A 23,957-nucleotide genomic window follows, 5' to 3' on the forward strand; every position below is an offset into this window, starting at 1 on the left:
CTTCAAGCATACTAACAAGTAATCATGTCTTCTCAAAATATCATGGCCAAAGAAATCTTATCCCTACAAAATCATATAGTTAGGCTATGCTTCATTTTTGTCACACAAAATACTCCCATCATGCCCAACCCCAGTTCCAGCCAAGCAATTGGTTCATACTTTTTAACGCGCTTCAGCTTTTTTAACTCTCACGCAATACATGAGCGTAAGCCATGGATATAGCACTATGGGTGGAATAGAATATGATGATGGATGTTGTGTGGAGAAGACAAAAAGGGAGAAAGTCCACATTGACGAGGCTAATCAACGGGCTATGGCTATGTCCATCAATTGTTGTCAACATGAGGAGTAGGGATTGACATGCAACAGATGCACTAGAGCTATAAATGTATGAAAGCTCAACAAAAGAAACTTAGTGGGTGTGCATCCAACTTGCTTGCTCACGAAGACCTAGGGCATTTTGAGCAAGCCCATCATTGGAATATACAAACCAAGTTCTATAATGAAAAATTCCCACTAGTGTATGAAAGTGACAAAATAAGAGACTCTCTATCATAAAGATCATGGTGCTACTTTGAAGCACAAGTGTGGAAAAAGATAGTAACATTGTCCCCCTCTTTTTTGGGCCTCCCCTTTTTTTTATTTAGCCTTTCTTCTCTTTTTTTATTTGGCCTTTCTCATTTTTGGCCTTTCTTTTCAAGGGATAATGCTCTAATAATGATGATCATCACACTTCTATTTACTTACAACTCATGGATTACAACTCGATACTAGAACAAAATATGGCTCTATATGAGTGCCTCCGGCGGTGTACCGGGATGGGAAATGAATCAGAGTGACATGTATTAAAAATTATGCATGGTGGCTTTGCCACAAATACGATGTCAACACATGATCATGCAAGGCAATATGACAATGATGAAACGTGTCATAATAAATGAAACGGTGGAAATTTGCATGGCAATATATCTCGGAATGGCTATGGAAGTGCCATAATAGGTAGGTATGGTGGCTGTTTTGAGGAAGATATAAGGAGGTTTATGTGTGATAGAGTGTATCGTATCACGGGGTTTGGATGCACCAACGAAGTTTGCACCAACTCTCAAGGTGAGAAAGGGCAATGCACGGTACCGTAGAGGCTAGCAATGATGGAAGGGTAGGAGTGTGTATAATCCATGGACTCACATTAGTCATAAAGAACTCATATACTTATTGCAAAAGTTTATTAGCCCTCGAAGCAAAGTACTACTATGCATGCTCCTAGGGGAAGGGTTGGTAGGAGTTAACCATAGCGCGATCCCGACCTCCACTCATAAGGAAGGCAATCAAAAGAGCACCCCATGCTACAAATTTGTTACACAATTTTTACCAAACGTGCATGCTACGGGACTTGCCAACTTTAACACAAGTATTTCTCAATTTCTTAATTACCCAACTAGCATGTCTCTAACATTACCACCTTTATATCTCAAAACAATTATCAAGCATCAAATTGATCATAGTATTCAATGCACTTTCTATGATAGTTTTTATTGTACCCAACTTGGATGCCCATCATATTAGGACCAATTTTATAACCATAGCAAATACCATGCTGTTCTAAAAGACTCTCAAAATAATATAAGTGAAGCACTAGAGCAAAATTGTCTAGCTCAAAAGATATAAGTGAAGCACATAGAGTATTCTAATAAATTCTGATTCATGTGTGTCTCCCCCAAAAGGTGTGTACAGCAAGGATGATTGTGGTAAACTAAAAATCAAAGACTCAAATCATACAAGACGCTCCAAGCAAAACACGTATCATGTGGTGAATAAAAATATAGCTCCAAGTAAAGTTACTGATAGACGGAGACGAAAGAGGGGATGCCTTCCGGGGCATCCCCAAGCTTAGGCTATTGGTTGTCCTTGAATATTACCTTGGGGTGCCTTGGGCATCCCCAAGCTTAGGCTCTTGCCACTCCTTATTCCATAGTCCATCGAATATTTACCCAAAACTTGAAAACTCCACAACACAAAACTCAACAGAGAACTCGTAAGCTCCGTTAGTATAAGAAAATAAATCACCACTTAGGTACTATTGTGAACTCATTATAAATTCATATTGGTGTAATATCTATTGTATTCCAACTTCTCTATGGATCATACCCTCCTATACTACTCATAGATTCATCAAAAAGAGCAAACAACACATAGAAAACAGAATATGTCAAAAGCAGAACAGTCTATAGTAATCTGTATCATTCGAATACTTCTATAACTCCAAAAAGTCTACCAAATTAGGAAAATCTGAGCAATTTGTTTGCCAATCGAGAGCGAAAAACATCAGATCAAAATCATGTTTCTGTGAATTATCAAAACTAATTTACTGGGTGCAAAAGTTTCTGATTTTCAGCAGGATCAACACAACTATCACCGTAGTATCCATGGGGGTTGGCCCTCCCATGTCTTCGGCAGCTGAGGTATTACCCTCTGGCGCCGTCCTGATGGACTCTGCACCTTTCCATGGCCTGGAAAGGCTATTCAGGACATGACTTCGGTGTCGTCCGGAGCGGTTGGCGGGGAGGCCCGCGGAGGCGTCTCGCTCTCCACCATCACTGGCTCCAGCGAATTCCCCGGAGACGATATTTGAGGGAGATCGCGACCTGGACAGAAACGCACAATACAATGTATTAAAAACTACCAATCATAAAGGCCGATATATGAGAAGGCATCCTCGGATACTTACAAGTTGGCCAGGGGCTTCGACCTGAGGCGCCGTTCGGGGATGACTTTGGCATCCGAATCCGAGTCATCCGGGAGGGATATCTTCTCCCTCTTGGATGCCTCCGCCTCTGGGTCTTCGGAGGCAGCTCTTTTCTTCCTCCTTCCCGTAGGGGAATAATTGCTCTCTTCCTCCTCCTCCTTGTCATCTTCATCTCCCTCGTGGGAGGAGAAGGCTTCGAAATCCCTGGACATAGCATCCGGAGGACCTTTACGGCGGAGGCTGCTTTTGGCCTCCTTGCCCTTCTTCTTGGCTTTCTTCTTCAACGCTTGGTACGGCGCCAGAACCAGCATCCTCGTCAGTAGAGGATCAGCTGGGTTTTTGGGCAGTGGAGCCAGACACTTGATCCGCTCTGCCTTCTTCGTCCATCCCTGTTTAAAGTGTGAAAATCTCAATACAACCCTGTGATTTCTGGACTAAGTTATGTTCGGAAACTAAGAAACTTATTGGAGTAGCTGGGTGAGCACAGTTGAGGCCGATGTCGTCGGTCGTCCCGGCCATGATTTCTGCTTCTGGGCCTTGAAAAGCACCCTCCAGATATCTTCGTGCGTCATGCCAAAGAATTGCTGCAGGGTCCGCGACCCTTCTGGATTGAACTCCCACATGTGGAGAGGCGGCGCTGGCAGGGAAGGGTCCGGCGGAATAGCATCACCTGAACCACGTCGGTGAGGTCGGTGTTCCTTTCTATGATTTTTTTGACACGCATTTGTAGCATCAACACCTCGTCTGCTAACCCCCAGTCCAGACCCTTGTTGATCCATGACGCTAGCCGCATTGGGTCTGGATCTAAACTCAGGAGTGGTCGCCCAGTTGGCGCCACGAGGTTTGGTCATGTAGAACCACTCCTACTGCCATATCTTCACAGTTTCCATGAAAGCCCCTTTGGGCCAGGTGACATTGGGAAGTTTGCTCACCATCGCGCTTCCGCAATCTGCGTGCTCCCCGTCCACCACCTTTGGCTTCACGTTGAAGGTCATGAGCCAGAAACCAAAGTGGGGGGGGGAGGCGGAGGAGTGCTTCGCACACGACGATAAACACCGAGATGTGGAGGAAGGAGTTTGGGGCTTGATCATGAAAATCTAGCCCGTAATAGAACATGAGGCCGCGGACAAAAGGGTGAAGTGGAAACACTAATCCGCAGAGGAAGTGGGGGATAAATACCACCCGTTCGCCGGGCTCCGGGGTGGGGATGACCTACTTCTTGGCAGGAATCCTGTATGCGATGTCCGTACTCAGGTACCCCGCATCCTGGAGCTCCCTTGATGCCCCTCTCCCTCACAGAGGAGGCCACCCACTTGCCCTTAAAGTCGGATCCGGACATGACTGCAGAGGTTGGTGGCACTGGAAGGTGTCGAGGCTCGGGCGCTAGAGCTCAAAGATAGGGAGGAAGAGGAAGGAAGAAGGTGTGGGATACAAAAGACGAAACTTTACCCGTTTATATAAGCCGTGAATACCCAGAGCCCGCCCCCCTAGCCTTAAAACCTTGTCTGTTCCCGATGTGGGTATGCGCCGCAGTCGGTTGGATTATCCAAATGCCATTGATATGCAATCCCGTATTAAGTGGGCACGATCTCTGTTCTGATAGGACGTGCCAATGAGGCATGGCCTCAAAACACAGAACACGGGGTGTGAAAACAGTTCGAAATGCCGAAAGGTCAAGTATGATGTTTTGTTGAAAAAGTTGTCAGCAGAAGACATTGTTCTCATGTTTTACATATCCTGCCTTCGTGGCTAAGGGTTGTGTTTATTGCGAAAAGCCGGATACAATTCTTTACAGAGGAAAGCCAATGTGTATTCTTTAAGGAACCCGCCTTGCAATGCCGAAGACAATTTGAGCACCGAATATATCATCAGTGAAGACATGTTCAGGGGCTACTGTGGGAGTCCTGGACTAGGGCGTCCTCGGGCGTTCGGTCAATTGATGTGGGCCGGACTGATGGGCCGTCAAGATACAAGACAAAAGATTATCTCTCGTGTCCAGTGGGGTCTCTCGCATGCGTGGATGGCAAGTATAGGTGTCCGAATATTTCATTCCTTTCTGTAGAACCGACCTTGTACAACCCTAAGCCCCTCCGGTGTCTATATAAACCGGAGGGTTATATTGGGGGCAGGATCACAACATTGCTAAGCTAGCTATCTAGGGTTAGACGAATCGATCTCGCAGTAGATCAACTCTTGTAACCCCTACCCGAGATCTGCCGGTTTTGACACCGACACCACTCCCGGTGATGGCCATAGTTTGAGGAGTTCATGTATTCACCGTGTGTTAATGCTTTGTTCCGGTTCTCTATTAAAAGGAGGCCTTAATATCCGTTAGTTTGCAATAGGACCCTGCTACCACGGGAGGGTAGGATAAAAGATGTCATGCAAGTTCTTTCCATAAGCATGTATGACAAGTTACGGAATACATGCCTACATTATATTTATGAACTGGAGCTAGTGCCATATCGCCCTGGTTATGACTGTCACATGATGAATATCATCCAACAAATAACCGATCCAATGCCTACAAATTTATCTTATATTGTTCTTGCTAAGTTACTACTGCTATCGTTACTGTTGCACTTGCTACAAAATCACCACTATCACCATTACCGTTACTATTGCTACTACTACTATTATCAAAAATATCATACTACTTTGCTACTGATCACTTTGTTGCAGATAATTAATCTCTAGATGTGGTTGAATTGACAATTTAGCTGCTAATACTTAAAAATATTCTTTGGTTCCCCTTGTGTCAAATCTATAAACTTGGGTTGAATACTCTACCCTCGAAAACTGTTGCGATCCCCTATACTTGTGGGTTATCAAGACCTTTTTGTGGTGCCGTTGCCGGGGAGCATAGCTCTATTTGTTGAGTCACTTGGGATTATTATCAATTATTCACTATGAAGAATCTGAAGGATGCTAATACTACTATTTTCCCCTCTAAGACGAGGGGAGGTAAGGAACTGCCATGTAGCTCTGCTTTAGATTCACCTTTTGTTATAAGTAAACTTGCAACACTACCACATCTTATCAATCCTGATATGTCGCAAGTTATTGATGATGCTACTTCTGCTAAGAATGATGCTTATGATGATGCTAGTACCTTGCTTGATTATAATGTGCCTCTAGGTGAATTTCTTGATGAACAAATTGCTAGAGTAAGACAACATGATATTGTTGAATCTGATGATGAGCTTGAAACTAAAAATCTTGAAAACCTGCTAGAACTAGCCTTCCTAGATATGAATTGCCTAAGGTACCAGAAAGTTATGTTATAAATGAGGAGACAACTAGAGATATTATTCCTTTTAAGGATAGAGATGATATAGAGACATTATTATGCAAGTTTAAAGAAAAATCTCTGAATGATAGAATGCAATGATCCTAAGTTTTCTACCTCACCTATCTTTATTGATGATAAGGATTATGAATTCTCTGTCGACCCAGAGTTAATTACTGTGGTTGATTCTGATCCTTTCCATGGTTATGAAACTGAAACTGTTGTGGCACACCTTACTAAGTTGAATGACATAGCCACCCTTTTTACTCGTGATGAGAAAACTCGCTATTACTATATTCTCAAATTATTTCCGTTCTCATTAAGGGTGATGCCAAAGCTTGGTATAATACTCTTACTCCTGGCTGTGTGCGTAGTCCCCAGGATATGATTTACACTACTAGAATTAGCTTCTTTGACATCCGCCATGGCGGACGGCAAAGGCACGGATGCCAGACGGAAAAGTCCTTTGCCGTCAGCCAGCGGACGGCAAACTGTCCAGCTGAACACGTGCCAGCAAAGGCCTTCTTTGCCGTCCGCTTCGTAGAAACAGACGGCAAAGGATTGTGCCGTCAGCCATCCGAGGCCAGTAGACGGCAACAACGACGGACAACAGTGGTGTGAGGTGAGAGCCATTAAGGGGTTAACAGCGTTCTTTGCCGTCCCTAGCTGATGGCAAAGAGGCAAAGTTCTTTGCCGTGCGCTGACGGATGTCGAAGAGCTTAGCTAGGGCATCACTGGGATGCTGCCACGTGGCTAGCTATGCCGTCGGCCAGCAGACGGGATAGATGGCCCTGTTTGCCAGGCCTATTTGGTCACTTTCTCTTCCGCTTGTAGACAACAAAATGACCAAATAGGCAGCCAGTGTTGCCAGTTTGCACAGGTGACTGCCACGTGTCCTCTTTGCCGTCTGCTAGCGTATGGCAAAGAGGCTACACATCCCCTGTTTTTATTTAAATCCAATTCATTAGACATGGTTTCAAACACATATATACAGGCATACATATCCAATAGCATGTCCAACAACATATTTGATCAAATCCAACAACATAGTTCAACAAAGTCCAACATATCCATATATACATAACCACAAACAAGTTTCCAATAACATATCCATATAGACATACATATCCAAACAAGTTTTCATAAATAACAAGGAAGCACCAGAAGAATATAGTACACTCCATGAATCCAAGCCTTCCTCATGTAAAGCAAATCTGGAAATTGGGAAAGATGAAGGTTAGAAGAAGAAGTAGAAGAAGAACAAGACTAGTTAGAAGAAGAAGATTTTTTCTTCTCTTTCTTTTTTCTCCTCTACTCTTCTTAGAGCTAAGCTAGGTAAAAATGCTAACTATAGGTCATTTTAGAGCTAAGCTAGGTAAATAGGTCATTTTGGAGCTTAGTTATGTCATTTTCGAGGAAAATAAGCTAAGTCTATATCATTTAGGACGTAACAAAGATTATCATGCCATTTTTTACTTAAGTATGCTAAGTATGTCATAAATGAACTGAATAAGCTAAGTATAGCTCATTTTTTATATAACTTAGGTAATTATGCCATTTAGAAGGAAAATAAGCGAAGTATTTATTTGTAAAGCAAAACATTAGAGAAAACTTACCCTCATCACAACAAATATGATGAGGATCCCAACTAAGGTAACAATTGATCCAACGGCATAATGATACCAAGCCTCATTATCAATGGCATATTTTCTAATCTTCTTAAGCTTTAGGCGCATTGCATCCATCTTCAAGCGCATTGCATTCATCTTCATCTTGTGATCATCGATGACATCGGCAACATACAACTCCAATGTCATCTTCTCTTCTTCAATTCTTTTAAACTTTTTCTTTCAAATGCTCATTTTCTTTTTCAACTAAATTTAACTTCTCGACAAGAGGATCGGTTTCAAATTCCGGTTCACATACCTCCTAGATTAAAATATCTCCATGTCAACTTGATGGCCATAATTGTCATAAATGCGAAATGCAACAAATAGTTATGAAAGAGAATTTACCACATCCGAATCATAAAGCGGGAATGGCCGATGGGGACGGAAATCAAGACCATTGCACTATGTATAAGAAAAAATCATACAAAGTAAGAAAATTATGCATACCAACTATATAAATCATACAAAGTACAACATAAAAATTTGAATACCTAAGAATCACTATCGGTAATGACGTGCTCATCATCATCATTAATAAATGCATCATCATCATCACTATCGGTAACGACATGCTCATCATCATCATTAATAAATGCATCATCATGTGGAAGGCCACCTTTACGTAATCGTTCAAGCATTGACAGGTCATCTGCAGCAGTAACTTCTTGTGAGTCCATGTGTGTTCCTTATTATACCCCTTGAAATACCCTAGACACTCTGGATTTGGCTCGAGAGCGTTTATGTTATCTAGAGTCTGTTGGCCTGTCAACGCAGGTGGTGTAGAGTGTTTGACAACTCTACCTTTCATGAAGTTCTTCTTGTCTTTCCAGAACTTATGGCGAGGATCTAGAAACTGTCTATGCAAGTTGAAGCAACTATACTTGCGCCCCGCCGTCAGCCAACAAAACTCAAGAGCTCCCTTGCATGTGGTGCACGGGAACCTTCCATGCACACACCAGCCAATGAATAGCGCATACACCGGCACGTCATGCGTCGAGTACATGTACCAGTCATGCATTATGAAGTTCTCTTTGCTAAAGGTGTCGTATGTCTTGAACCCATTATCCCAAGCTTCTTGCAATTCGTCCTTAAGCGGCTGCATGTACACATTCATATTCTTCCCCAGATAGTTGGGCCCTGGAATTATCAACGTCAAGAAAATGTTCTTTCTTTGCATAATCTGCCCGGGGGGGGGGGAGATTGAGTGGAATGACAAACACGGGCCAACAGATGTATGGGGCTGCCTTCTGACCAAACACATTGAACCCATCTGCGCTGATGGCGACTCGAGGAAGCCTTGGATCTGCCGTTTTTTCCTTATGTAATGCATCGAAGCGCTTCCACGCTTCACCATCCGATGTGTGCACCATCATCACATTCCTATATGCATCTAGTTTGGTTCTTTTGCCTGTTTTGTGCCATGTCATCTGTCTGGCCGTCTCTTCGACCATGAAAAGACATTGAAGTCTTGGTATGATTGGCATATACCAAAGAACATTAATGGGTATTTTGTTCTGTGTCTTCTCACCCATACCGTTGTCTACCACAACATACCTGGAAGAATTGCAAATGGGACAATAGTTCAAATCCTCATACTGAAGCCTAAATAAGACACATCCTTTCTCACAGGCATGTATCTTCTCATAGGGCATCTTAAGAGCACGGAGGATTTTGTCTGACTAGTACAGGTTTGGAGGTAGCACATGGCCTTTGGGTAGAAATCGTCCGAAAACTGTCATCATCACGTCGTAGCATTCTCTGCCCAAGTTGAATTGAGCCTTCAAAGCCATTATTTGTGAGATGGCATCTAACTGACAAAGCTCAGTGTGCTCGTGGAGAGGACATTTTGAGGACTCCAACATTTCAGTGAAGGCCTTTGCAGATTCCTCCATCTCCTCGTCCGAGTCCCGAGCATCGTCAAAGTCTTGCACCATATCTGCGGTCCCGGTACCATGCTCGTCGGTGCGACGACGAACCACCTCGGCTCTGGCACGTTGGGCAGACTCACCATGTAATGTCTAGATCGTGAACCAGGCGTAAAACCAAACTTCTGCAGGTGCTTACTCATTTGAAGCTCATCCCTCTGATTATAGTTTTTGCACCGGACACAGGGGCACCAGCTAAATTTCTGGCCATTTTCAAATGCCTCTCTAACAAACCCCTTAGTTTTTGTTAAGCATTCCTCAGTCCAAACACACTGACTAGTGTAACCGGTGTACATCACACATGATCACTCATATTGACTTCCTACTGGACACACAATAAATATATACATAATTAGGAAAACCATATCCATTAGTTAATGGAGTTTGTTAGTTTATTACATCCATGCAACCTACACGCTAATAGGTAAGGATAGGTCCTAATCCCACCCGAGTATGTGTAGATTGGGTTCGTTTTCCCATGTTCTGCTCCGGATCCGATGCAAAATTTCGGCAACACCTTCCTGTTGTTCTCCTGATACACTTCTCGGCAATAAGCAGAGAGGATGTGTACCCGGAGAACAACAGGGAGGCACTGACGAAATTCTGCATCGGATTCGGAGCTGAGCATATGGGAAAACGAACCCAATCTACACATACTTGGGCTGTCCATGGATAACGTTGGACAATTCAAAAGAATCACCATTATAAATATGCAAATGCATGCATATTTATAGATATAACCCTTTCGAACGGGAGACACATAGTGGTTTCGCATACTGATGATTGACACCTATAGCTAGCAAGTTTCATTGGCACGAAGACAGGAACAGAGCAAATGAAGGGGGGAGGAGGAGGTGTCATTTCTGCTCACCAACGAACACATGGCCGGAGCTCGTCGAACACTAGACCCTCGCAATGACGAAATAATTGCATATTTAAATCGAAAGATGAGTAACATAGCAAGTATTCAACACCGACAGCCACATGTACCTCGCACTAACGATACTTTCTATTTACGATACCATCGACATATAGGAATCCTCTAACCCGCTCGTCCCCGGGTAAACTAAATAGCAACTACCATCGGTGCAAGGTACATGAGGTGGTCGGCGTTGAACACTAGATCCACAGCCCACAAGTGAACCCGGCGCCCGGCGTCCCGCAACAATAGTTCTGGTGGCCGATGACGGTCGAACACCTTGGCGGATTTGTTTGGCAGCCTCTGCGATGAGGATTAAAGCCAAGTTTTGAAATTTTCAAACAACCAAACCGACTTGAGTTAGTTTGGGTGTTTCAAGTTTCAACACCTAGCTTTCAATCATCATCTCTGATGCTGCCAAACAAATTTGCAATGGTGTTCGACCGCCATCGACGCCGAGAACTATTGCTGCTGGATGCAGGACCCCTGTGTCACTTGTGGGACGTGGATGTAGTATTCAACACCGACGGCCACATGTACCTCGCACTGACGATACTTACTATTTAGGGTACCATCGACACCGAGGAACCCCCTAATTAACCTCCTAATTTGCAATGGTGTTCGACCGCCATCGACACCGAGAATAGTCGACGCACGGTCGACGGGTCAGCACATGGACCGGGGGTTCTCGGTATGGGCGTCGGGACCGGCGGGACCCACTGGCTCCACCATCTATCCCCTTGGCAACCCTCTTCCTTTTTGCCTCTTTCCTCTTCTTCTACTTATTTTTTTTCAATTATTTTCTTCTTCTAACTATCTAAACCTAAATCTGGCAGTAACCTAATCCTACCACTAAAACCTAAACCTAAACACAAAAATAGTAAAAAAATCACCTCGGGCGGCGGGGCCGGGGCGCCGCCGGGGCGGCTAGGCGGTGGTGGAGGAGGAGGCGGGCGTTGGGGGCGGGGCGCCGCCGGCGGCAAGCCAGGGCGGCGGGGGCGAGACGCCGCCGCGGGCCAGGGGGTGGTGCGGGGCGGGGCGGCGAGCCGGGCGCCGCGTCGGGGGTGGTGCGGGGCGGGGCTGCGAGCCGGGCGCTGCGGCGAGGATGGTGCGGGGCGGGGCGGTGAGCCGGGCGCCGCGGCGGGGGTGTTGCGGGTCGGGGCGTCGAGGCCAACCGGGCCGGGGCGATGGGGCCGGGCGCCGGGCCGGGGCGATGGGGCGGGGCACCGGGCCGGGGCGGCGTGTCGGCGGGGTGGTGGGGCGATGGGATGGGGTGGCGGTCGAGGGCGGCGGCGCGGGTGGTGAAGAGGAGATCGAGAGAGAGAGAGGGGAGGGGCCGCGGGTGCAACCTCTTTTCTATATTAGGTCAGTTCTTTGCCGTCTGCTAGCAGACGGCAAAGAACGTACCTAGTGGGATGGGGCCAGGGGGAAACGGACGACCTAATGGCCGTTCTCTTTGCCGTCTGCGGGTTGACGGCAATGAAGACGACCTAACAGCCGTTTTCTTTGCTGTCTGCGGGTTGACGGCAATGAAGTTTTGCCGTCAGCCATCAGACAGCAAAGAAAACGGCCGTTAGGTCGTCCCCGTACATCCTCCACCCACGCTCTTTGTCGTCCGCTAGCGGACGACAAAGTTTCTTTGCCGTCGGGTGGCCGACGGCACAGATTTGTTGATGCCAAAACCCTCCGTTGTCGTCCGCTGCCTCTTTGCCATCTATTTTTTTGTGGCTGATGGCAAAGCCTCTGTTTGCCGTCCGCCAGCTGACGGCAACGAGTTGGCGGATGGCAAATTAGCAAATTCCAGTAGTGTTATTACTTCTCTAAAAAATATTTTCCTGCTCATAAGAAACAAGCTGCCTTGTAGGAGATATTTAACTTTGTGCAAATTGAAGAAGAGAGTCTCCCACAAGCTTGGGGGAGGCTTCTCCAATTGCTTAATGCTTTGCTTGATCATCCTCTTAAGAAAAGTGAAATACTTGATATCTTCTATAATGGACTAACTCATGCTTCTAGGGACTTCCTAGATAGTTGTGATGGTTGTGTTTTCAGGGAACGAACTATTGGGCAAGCTGAAGAATTATTGAATAACATACTACAAAATTATGATGATTGGACTCTTCCTGAACCACGGCCTAAACCTACTCCGAAGAAGAGGGGTATATTATATCTTAGTCTTGAAGATATGCAAGAGGCAAAGAAATCTATGAAGGAAAAATGTATTTAAGCCGAGGATGTAAATTTTTTACCTCCTATTAAAGAAATACATGGGCTTGATACACCACCACTGCCTAAGGTGGTAGAGGTAAATTCTCTAATGAAATTCAATGACAATGATAATCCTCACAATATGCATCCTAGCCAATGCCTTTATGAGTTTGAGAATTACATTAGAAAACAAGATCACTTCAATGCAAATGTTAGGAAACAATTGAAATACAATTCTGATATGATCGCTCGCTTGCGTGACTTGTTATTTAGAATCTCAAATGATGTTAGAGGTGTGGGAAAGCATGCTTCTATGGTACAAACTCAGTTAGAACAAGTTGCTAAATCTCAAAGAGAATTGCTTGATGAAATGAATAACAACATACATGACTTTGCTATTAGAGTTGCGTCTAAAGGAGGTAAAATGACTCAGGAACTACACTATCCTGAGGAACAGCCAAACAGAATTGAACATGATTCATAAAGGAACAATACCACTGCACCTAGTCCTTCTAAAAAGAAGAAAAAGAAAAATGATAGGACTTTGCATGCTTCTAGTGAACCTGAAGTAGAAAAACCTCCAGATAATGATAATGATATCTCTATTTCTGATGCTGAAACTCAATCTGGTAATGAACATTCACCTAGTGATAATGAAAAAGATAATGCTGATGTTCATGAAGATACTAAACCAAACAATGAAAAGGAACCAGATAATGATGTTGAAATAGAACCAGCTGTTGATCTTGATAACCCATAACCCAAGAATACACGATATGATAAAAGAGACTTCATTGCTAGAAAACACGGTAAAGAAAGAGAACTGTGGGTTCAAAAACCTATGCCTTTTCCACCCAAGTCAACTAAAAAGAAAGATGATGGAGAATTTGAACGATTTGTTGAAATGCTGAGGCCATTCTTTTTGCGTACTGGCTTGACTGATATCCTTAAAATGCCTCCTTATGCAAAGTACATGAAAGACATCATCACCAACAAGAGAAAAACACCGGAAGCTGAAATCTCCACCATGCTTGCTAATTATACTTTTAAAGATGGAGTACCTAAAAACCTTGGAGATCCGGGAATACCAACTATACCATGCTCCATCAAATGAAATTATATGAAAACTCCTTTATGTGATTTAGGAGCTGGTGTTAGTGTTATGCCTATCTCTTTATATAAAAGACTTGATTTGAATAACCTCACACCTACTAAAATATCTTTGCAAATGGCTGACAAATCAATTGCCATACCTATCGGTATTTGTGAGGATGTGCCCGTTGTTGTTGCTAATGTTACTATTTTGACTGACTTTGTTATACTTGAGATGCCCGAGGACGATAACATGTCGATTATCCTTGGTAGACCCTTCTTGAATACTGCAGGGGCTGTTATTGATTGCAATAAAAGCAAGGTCACTTTTCAAATCAATGGTAATGAGCACACGGTGCACTTTCCGAAGAAACAATTCCAAGTGAATGGTATTAATGTTATTGAAAAATCTCCGACAATCACTATTGGAAGTTTTCAACTACCTCTACCTACTGTTAAAATGAAATATGAAATGCTTATTGTTGGGGACATTCATATCCCCGTTGAGGTAACCTAGTGATTAACGAAAGTTCTTTGGTTCATGCTAATCGAAAGTGGTTGTTAATAAGACTTGATCAACCTTATTAATGGATCATTTTTGAGAGGTATGAAGTTGATGAATTTAGTGAGCACTACCTTCTGTCCCTACCTTTTATTTTCTCTTCCTAATAGTTAAATAAAATAAAATGCCATGTTTTGTCTGCTTTCTGAATTTCCCATGCAATAAAAAAATGACCCAAAAATAAAAGTTCTCAGAATGCTCTGAAAAATTAATACATTTTCTGAATAATTAAGAATTTGTGGTGCAAATAATATCAGAGGGAGGTGCACCAGGTGGGCACAACCTACCTGGGTGCGCCAGGACCCCCAAGCGCGCCCTGGTGGGTTGTGGTCCCAGCATGGTCCCCCTTACTTATCTCTTCATCCCACATCATCACCTACCTCCAGAAAAAATCACCATTGCTCTCTCTCTTGTGTTCGTGCTCTAAAACCCGCGGGTTTTGATCTCTTTGCTCGAAGCTCCGTTTTTGAAACTGTTTCAGGGGATTGTTGCTTGGTATGTGACTCCTCCTTTTGTCCAATTAGTTTTTGATTTAGTGGTTTATATTTTGAATAATTAGCTACTCTTGGTGTTGCTGTAGATGAGCTTGCATGTTGAATTCTTAGAGTTCTAAGTAGTTTGAATGCTTTCTATGGCCTGTATACATCACTATGAGTAGTTGCTACCAATCTTTTGAGGTTTTGTTGATAATTTTTTGTCATCTAATTTTTTTTAGAAAATTGTATGCGAATATGATGAACCTCTTTGGAAGGAGGTCTTCAAAGAGGAGATCTTCGGAGGCATCATCTAGTGATAGTAACGTTCGTTGGTCTTATGTTGAACCAAGTGAGAGTTCCATACGAGATGCTACCCCCAAAACATGCTTATGGCCATACGATGACTATATGGTGAGTGTGGGTATTAAGGAGGAATTTGAGCAATATGTTCACAATGCCGATCTCAGTCCCTACATTTCAGATAAGTGCAATCAACACCACACTCTCACTGAATCATTTGTCAAAGGATTTAAATTCCATCCCCGTGAGTCTAGGGTATCGTTTAAACTGTATGAAAATTAATTTACCATGTCACTAGAGCGATTTGCTCACCATTGCAAAATTCCATTCTGGATTCGCTTGACGAACCACCGAGAGTTGAGTTTGTCAGTTCTGGATACGGGGGTACCCAAACTTGCCTGCCTGCGGCTCACTGCGTGGCTCCATCGACAGCCTGGTACGGCCCATCTTCAGCATCGACAACTGAAGACCCTCGCGAGGGGCCAAGCCTCACGAGGGGGACGACGCCAAGACCTCCAAGGGGATCGGCCTCCTCACGCTGGCTCCCGAGGGGCGGAGACTTCTATGCAGACTGCACCTCACGATGCTCAGCTGACGTGAGACATGACGACCAAGGTCAGGAGGGCGCCCACGGGCGTAGAGTACCAGTTTCCTCTTTGGTGCAAAGGAGGCAAGCAGCAGGCGCAGAGTCCTGAGGAATCAGCCAAAGGTTTCCATTCTGGTGCAACAAGACCAAGACCGCTAGGACAGCAGGACGGAGGTCATCGTCGAGCCCACCGTAGTGTCACGACCAGAGGCTTTTCGCAGGCGAAGACCACTTTAGTCAGGATAGGATGTACTTCTTGTCCCCCTTCAAATCTGGCCGTTCTGGGATCCCTTCCGTCCAACATTTGGGAAGAGGACCAAGGCCACTATAAATAGGACTTAGCCACCAACATGGCAAGGGGTCGGAGGTGGAATCGAGAGAGAAAGAGGAGAATGACGGGATCCATTCTGACTCGACCACCACACCAGCTCTCTTGAGCTCAAGAACACCTCACCTCCTGAGGCCAGTTCATCCACTGTACTAGTTCATCCTTAGCCCCTCGAGCCAATCCACCAAAACGCTGGAGTAGGGTATTACACCGCAAGGTGGCCCAAACCAGGATAAACTATTGTGTCTCTGTGTCACCTTGAGCTGGACGCGCTAGGCTTAGAAGATCGCGAGTAGGCAGGTTGGGTAGGTTGAGATCTCCACGTCCACCGCAGAGTTCGAAGCCGAAATTCGACATTTGGCACGCTAGGTAGGGGTGCATCGGATCCTCTCTTCTATCGATCGATCCACCACTACTCCGACACTTCCATGGCTGACGAACGTCGGGCTCGCGCTGAGCGCCGGGCCGCGGTTGCCGCCCGCGTCACTGATACGTCTCCAACGTATCTATAATTTTTGATTGTTCCATGCTATTATATTACCTGTTTTGGATGTCTATGGGCTTTATTTTACACATTTATATCATTTTTGGGACTAACCTACTAACCGGAGGCCCAGCCCGTATTGCTGTTTTTTTGCCTATTTCAGTATTTCGAAGAAAAGGAATATCAAACAGAGTCCAAATGGAAAGAAACCTTCGGGAGCGTGACTTTTGGAACAAACGAGATCCAGAGGACTTGGAGTGCAAGTCAAGAAGCAGCCGATGCAGCCACGAGGGTAGGGGGCACACCCACCCCTACAGGGCACGCCCCCTGTCTCATGGGCCCCTCGGGCGACCACCGACATACTTCTTCCTCCTATATAAGCCTACATACCCCGAAAACATCCTGGGTGCCACCAAACAAATATTTCCACCACCGTAACCTTCTGTATCCGCGAGATCCCATCTTGGAGCCGTCGCCGGTGTTCTGTCGGAGGGGGAATCCAACACGGAGGGCTTCTACATCAACACCATAGCCCCTCCGATGAGTTGTGAGTAGTTTACCACAGACCTTCGGGTCCATAGTTATTAGCTAGTTGGCTTCTTCTCTCTTTTTGGATCTCAATACAATGTTCTCCCCCTCTCTTGTGGAGATCTATTCGATGTAATCTCTTTTTGCGGTGTGTTTGTCGAGATCCGATCAGTTGTGGGTTTATAATCAAGTTTATCTATGAATAATAGTTGAATCTTCTCTGAATTCGTTTATGTATGATTGAGTTATCTTTGCAAGTCTCTTCGAATTATTGGTTTGGTTTGGCCTACTATATTGATCTTTCTTGCCATGGGAGAAGTGCTTAGCTTTGGGTTCAATCTTTCGGTGTTCTTACCCAGTGATAGAAAGGGTTGCAAGACATGTATTGTATTGTTGCCATCGAGGATAAAAAGAAGGGGTTTATATCATATTGCTTGAGTTTATCCTTCTACATCATGTCATCTTTCTTAATGCGTTACTCTGTTCTTATGAACTTAATACTCTAGATGCATGCTGGATAGCGGTCGATGTGTGGAGTAATAGTAGTAGATGCAGGCAGGAGTCGGTCTACAAGTTGCGGACGTGATGCCTATATACATGATCATGCCTAGATAATCTCATAATTATTTGCTTTTACATAAATTGCTCGACAGTAATTTGTTCACCCACCGTAATACTTATGCTATATTGAGAGAAGCCTCTAGTGAAACCTATGGCCAAGGGTCTATCTTTTATCATATAAGTTTCCAATCTACTTATATTTGCATCTTTATTTTCTGCATCTATATTATAAAATACCAAAAATATATTTATCTTATCATATTATCTCTATCAGATCTCACTTTGGCAAGTGGTCGTGAAGGGATTGACAACCCCTTTATCGCGTTGGTTGCGAGTTCTTTGTTTGTTTGTGTAGGTTCATGGGACTTGTGAGGAGCCTCCTACTGGATTGATACCTTGGTTCTCAAAACTGAGGGAAATACTTACGCTACTGTGCTGCATCACCCTTTCCTCTTCAAGGAAAACCAACGCAAGCTCAAGACGTAGCAAGAAGGATTTCTGGCGCCGTTGCCGGGGAGTTCTTCCCTCAAGTCAAGACATACCAAGTACCCATCACAAACTCATCTCCCTCGCATTTACATTATTTGCCATTTGCCTCTCGTTTTCCTCTCCCCCACTTCACCCTTTCCGTTTTATTCACCCTCTCTTTCCCAATCTTCTCCTCTCGCTTTTGCTTGCTTATTTTGATGCATCACAACCCCTTTCTCAATGAACAAATTGTCCAGTACGTCCTATTTTGGTAGGATTTTTAGAGTTCCTCAAGTTTGCGTTAGTTAGAGATTGCTACAAACTATTCTGTTTTTGACAGATTGTTTTTTTCGTGTGTTGTTTGCTTATTTTGATGCATCTATGGCTAGTATGTAAGGGTATGAACCATAGAGAACTTGGAATACAGTAGGTTTAACACCAATATAAATAAAGAATGAGTTCATTATAGTACCTTATGTGGTGGTTTTGTTTTCTTTCACTAATGGAGCTTATGAGATTTCCTGCTGAGTTTTGTGTTGTGATGTTTTCAAGTTTTGGGTAAAGATTTGATGGACTATGGAATAAAGGGTGGCAAAAGCCTAAGCTTGGGGATGCCCAAGGCACCCCAAGATATTCAAGAATAGCCAAAAGCCTAAGCTTGGGGATGCCCCCGGGAGGCATCCCCTCTTTCATCTTCGTTCATTGGTAACTTTACTTGGAGCTATATTTTTATTTGCTACATGATATGTGTTTTGCTTGGAGCGTCGTGTATTATATTAGTCTTTGCTTTTTAGTTTACGACAATCATCCTTGTTGTTACACACCTTCTGGGAGAAGCCTATTTGATTGAAATTTATTATAATATGCTATGTGCTTCACTTATATCTTTTGAGCTTGATAGCTTTTGCTCTTGTGCTTCACTTATATCTTTTGGAGCACGACGGTGGATTAATTTTGAAGAAATTGTTGATATCTCATGCTTCACTTATATTATTTTGAGAGTCTTTTGGAACAACATGCTATTTGCTATGGTTATAAATTGGTCCTAGAATGATGAGCATCCAAGTTGGGTATAATAAAAACTATCATAGGAAGTGAATTGGATGCTATGATCAACTTGATACTTGATAATTGTTTTGAGCATTGTTGAGGAAATCGTTAACTGGTAGCTGCTCGGTTGGCTTGCGAGTAGGTGGTTAATAGGCTAATCGGCAAGTTAATCGGCCATTTAATCAATTAATCCGACGATTTATTGGTTTATCGGCTACTCGGTGATCCTACGAGTAGGGGTTAATCGGCAAGTTAACTGGTTAATCGGAGGAATTATTAAATAGGGGTTTTGAGATAGGGAGGTAGTGATATTAAAGTCATGCTAGTTGGGTGATTATGAATTTAAGAATACTTGTGTTGAAGTTAGCAAGTCCCGTAGCATGCACGTATAGTTAAAGTTGTGTAACAAATTTGAAGCATGAATTGTACCTGCCTTGTGCATCCTTATGAGTGGCAGTCGGGGACAAGCGATGGTCTTTTCATACCAATCTATCCCCTAGGAGCATGCGCGTAGTGCTTGTTTTTTGATGACTTCTAAATTTTTGCAATAAGTATATGCGTTCTTTTGACTAATGTTGAGTCCATGGATTATACACACTTTTACCTTTCCATCATTGCTAGCCTCTTCGGTACCACGCATTGCCCTTTCTCACCTTGAGAGTTGGTGCAAACTTCGCCGGTGCATCCAAACCCCGTGATATGATATGCTCTATCACACATAAATCTCCCTATATCTTCCTCAAAACAACCACCATACCTACCTATTTATGGCATTTCCATAGCCATTCCGAGATATATTGCCATGCAACTTTCCACCGTTCCGTTCATCATCATCATAACATACATTACTTTTGTCATATTGCCATTGCATGATCATGTAGTGGACATCGTACTTGTGGCAAAGCCACCATGCATAATTTTTATACATGTTACTCTTGATTCATTGCACCATCCCGGTACACCCCCAGAGGCATTCATATAGAGTCATATCTTGTTCTAGTTTTGAGTTGTAATTCATGTGTTATAATCAATAAAAGTGTGATGATCATCATTATTAGAGCATTGCCCGAAAAGAAAAAAAAGAAAGGCCAAAAGAGAAAAAAGAAAGGCCAAAAGAAAAAAAAGAAAGGCCAAATAAAAAAAGAGAAAAGAAAAAAAGAAAAAAAAGAAAAAAAAATAAAGGGGCAATGCTACTATCTCTTTTTCCACACTTGTGCTTCAAAGTAGCACCTTGTTCTTCATGTAGTGACTCTCATATATTGTGCTTCAAAGTAGCACCATGTTTTTCATATAGAGAGTCTCATATGTTGTCACTTTCATATACTAGTGGGAATTTTTCATTATAGAACTTGGCTTGTATATTCCTACGATGGGCTTCCTCAAATGCCCTAGGTATTCATGAGCAAGCAAGTTGGATGCACACCCACTAGTTTTCTTTTGTTGAGCTTTCATTCATTTATAGCTCTAGTGCATCCGTTGCATGGCAATTCCTAGTCCTCATGTTGACATCAATTGATGGGCATCTCCATAGTCCATTGATTATCCTCGTCAATGTGAGACTTTCTCCTTTTTGTCTTCTCCACACAACCCCAATCATTATTCTATTCCACCCATAGTGCTATGTCCATGGCTCACGCTCACGTATTGCGTGAAGGTTGAAAAAGTTTGAGATTATTTAAGTACGAAACAATTGCTTGGCTTGTCATCGGGGGTATAGAAGTTGGGAACATCTTTGTGTGACGAAAATGAAGCATAGCCTAACTATATGATTTTGTAGGGATGAATTTTCTTTAGCCATGTTATTTTGAGAAGACATGATTGCTTTTATTAGTATGCTTGAAGTATTGCTATTTCTTTTGTCAATATGAACTTTTATTTTGAATCACTTGGATCTGAACATTCATGCCACAATAAAGAGAAATTACATTGAGAATTATGCTAGGTAGCATTCCACATCAAAAATTCTGTTTTTATCATTTACCTACTCGAGGACGAGCAGGAATTAAGCTTGGGGATGTTTGATACGTCTCCAACGTATCTACAATTTTTGATTGTTCCATGCTATTATATTACTTGTTTTGGATGTCTATGGGCTTTATTTTACACATTTATATCATTTTTGGGACTAACGTACTAACCGGAGACCCAGCCCTTATTGCTGTTTTTTTCCTATTTCAGTATTTCGAAGAAAAGGAATATCAAACGGAGTCCAAACGGAATGAAACCTTCGGGAGCGTGATTTTTCGAACAAACGTGATCCAGAGGACTTGGAGTGCAAGTCAAGAAGCAGCCGAGGCAGCCACGAGGGTGGGGGCGCGCCCACCCCTACAGGGCGCGCCCCCTGTCTCGTGGGCCCCTCGGGCGACCACCGACGTACTTCTTCCTCCTATATAAGCCTGCATACCCCGAAAACATCCTGGGAGCCACCAAAGAAATATTTCCACCACCATAACCTTCTGTATCCGTGAGATCCCATCTTGGAGCCATCACCGACGTTCTGCCGAAGGGGGAATCCACCATGGAGGGCTTCTACATCAACACCATAGCCCCTTCGATGAGTTGTGAGTAGTTTACCACAGACCTTCGGGTCCATAGTTATTAGCTAGTTGGCTTCTTCTCTATTTTTGGATCTCAATACAATGTTCTCCCCCTCTCTTGTGGAGATCTATTCGATGTAATCTCTTTTTGTGGTGTGTTTGTCGAGATCCAATGAAATGTGGGTTTATGATCAAGTTTATCTATGAAGAATATTTGAATCTTCTCTGAATTCTTTTATGTATGATTGAGTTATCTTTGCAAGTCTCTTCGAATTATCGGTTTGGTTTGGCCTACTAGATTGATATTTCTTGCCGTGGGAGAAGTGCTTAGCTTTGGGTTCAGTCTTGCGGTGTTCTTACCCAGTGACAAAAAGGGTTGCAAGACACGTATTGTATTGTTGGCATCGAGGATAAAAAGATGGGGTTTATATCATATTGTTTGAGTTTATCCCTCTACATCATTTCATCTTTCTTAATGCGTTACTCTGTTCTTATGAACTTAATACTCTAGATGCATGCTGGATAGCGGTCGATGTGTGGAGTAATAGTAGTAGATGCAGGCAGGAGTCGGTCTACTTGTTGCGGATGTGATGCCTATATACATGATCATGCCTAGATAATCTCATAATTATTCGCTTTTCTATCAATTGCTCGCTAGTAATTTGTTCACCTACCGTAATACTTATGCTATCTTGAGAGAAGCCTCTAGAGAAACCTAAGGCCCCCGGGTCTATCTTTTATCATATAAGTTTCCAATCTACTTTTATTTGCATCTTTATTTTCTGCATCTATATTATAAAATACCAAAAAATATTTATCTTATCATATTATCTCTATCAGATCTCACTTTCGCAAGTGGCCGTGAAGCGATTGACAACCCCTTTATCGCGTTGGTTGCGAGTTCTTTGTTTGTTTGTGTAGGTTTGTGGGACTTGTGAGGAGCCTCCTACTGGATTGATACCTTGGTCTCAAAAACTGTGGGAAATACTTACGCTACTGTGCTGCATCACCATTTCCTCTTCAAGGAAAACCAACGCAAGCTCAAGATGTAGCAGTCGCTCAGACAACTCCGGCGGGTGACAACTGTCCTCGTCGTCCTCCATCATGAGCGGCCAACGCCGCCACGGACCATGCTGGCCATGAGCAGTTAGCTTCATCGCTGCACCAATTGGTGCGCCGCGACGGGCGCACCGCCACTCCATCGCTGACCCCGGCCGCTTCTTCCTCCCACGCGCGTCACAGCCAGGCGAACACGCAAGCTATTCTACTCATGGCGCGGGAGCTCCTTCGCTACCGCCTAGTCGACGATTTCTAAGAGGAGTGGCTCGAGCACATCGCCGAGCTCGTCAGCACCGCCGAAGACTCCACTGCACCAGCTCGCTCACTGCCTCAGCAGCCACCTGCCGCGGGCGACGTCGCTCACGGGGCACTCTACCACCTCCAGCCCTGGGCACCATCGTCGAACTAAGGCGGGTGGCACCGCGGTGCGACCCGCTGCACCAGGCACCTGCGCACGAAGAGGCAAGCTGCCAAGTGGTGCAACGGCCCCAAGAAGATGCAGGTGCGCTTCCAGTACCCCCACGTCAAGACCGTGTGTCGCCGGTGATGGTGGCGGCGTGCAAGCACCAATACGAAGCTCCACATCCTTGACGGGCTCCCATGACCATAACATCGTGCCGCGTGTTCACCCCGCGGCTTCGCAGCGTCATCTGGTCGGGCAAGTTCAAGCCTGATCTGCCCCCACGCTATGATGGCACGGCCGACCCGCCGAGTTCCTGCATCTCTATGAGCTGAGAATCGAGGTGGCCAGTGGCGACGAGAAGATCATGGAGAACTAGTTCCCCATGGCCCTCAAGGATGGCACACGCTCCTGGCTCCTGAATCTCCCTGTGGGATCCATCTCCTCTTGGGATGAGACGCGCGACCGCTTCATCGCCAACTTCCAGGGCACTCGCGACCGTCCGTCGGCCGCGGGTGACCTATGACGCATCAAGCAGCAGCCAGGGGAGACCCTGTAGAAGTACATCCAGCGCTTCAACATCATTCGCCTCAAGATCCCAAAGGTGTCGGACGAGGCCATCATCTCAGCGTCCACTGATGGCGTCCGCGACGTTAAGATGAAGGACGAGCTCGCCATCCATGAGGACCTCTGCACAGCCCTGGAGATGTTCAACATGGCAAACAAGTGTGCAAGGGCTGAGGAGGGACGCCTCTCCCTCCTCGAGCTCCCTGAT

This window comes from Triticum aestivum, chromosome 4B, assembly GCF_018294505.1.
Source record: "Triticum aestivum cultivar Chinese Spring chromosome 4B, IWGSC CS RefSeq v2.1, whole genome shotgun sequence".
NCBI classification, from domain to species: domain Eukaryota; kingdom Viridiplantae; phylum Streptophyta; class Magnoliopsida; order Poales; family Poaceae; genus Triticum; species Triticum aestivum.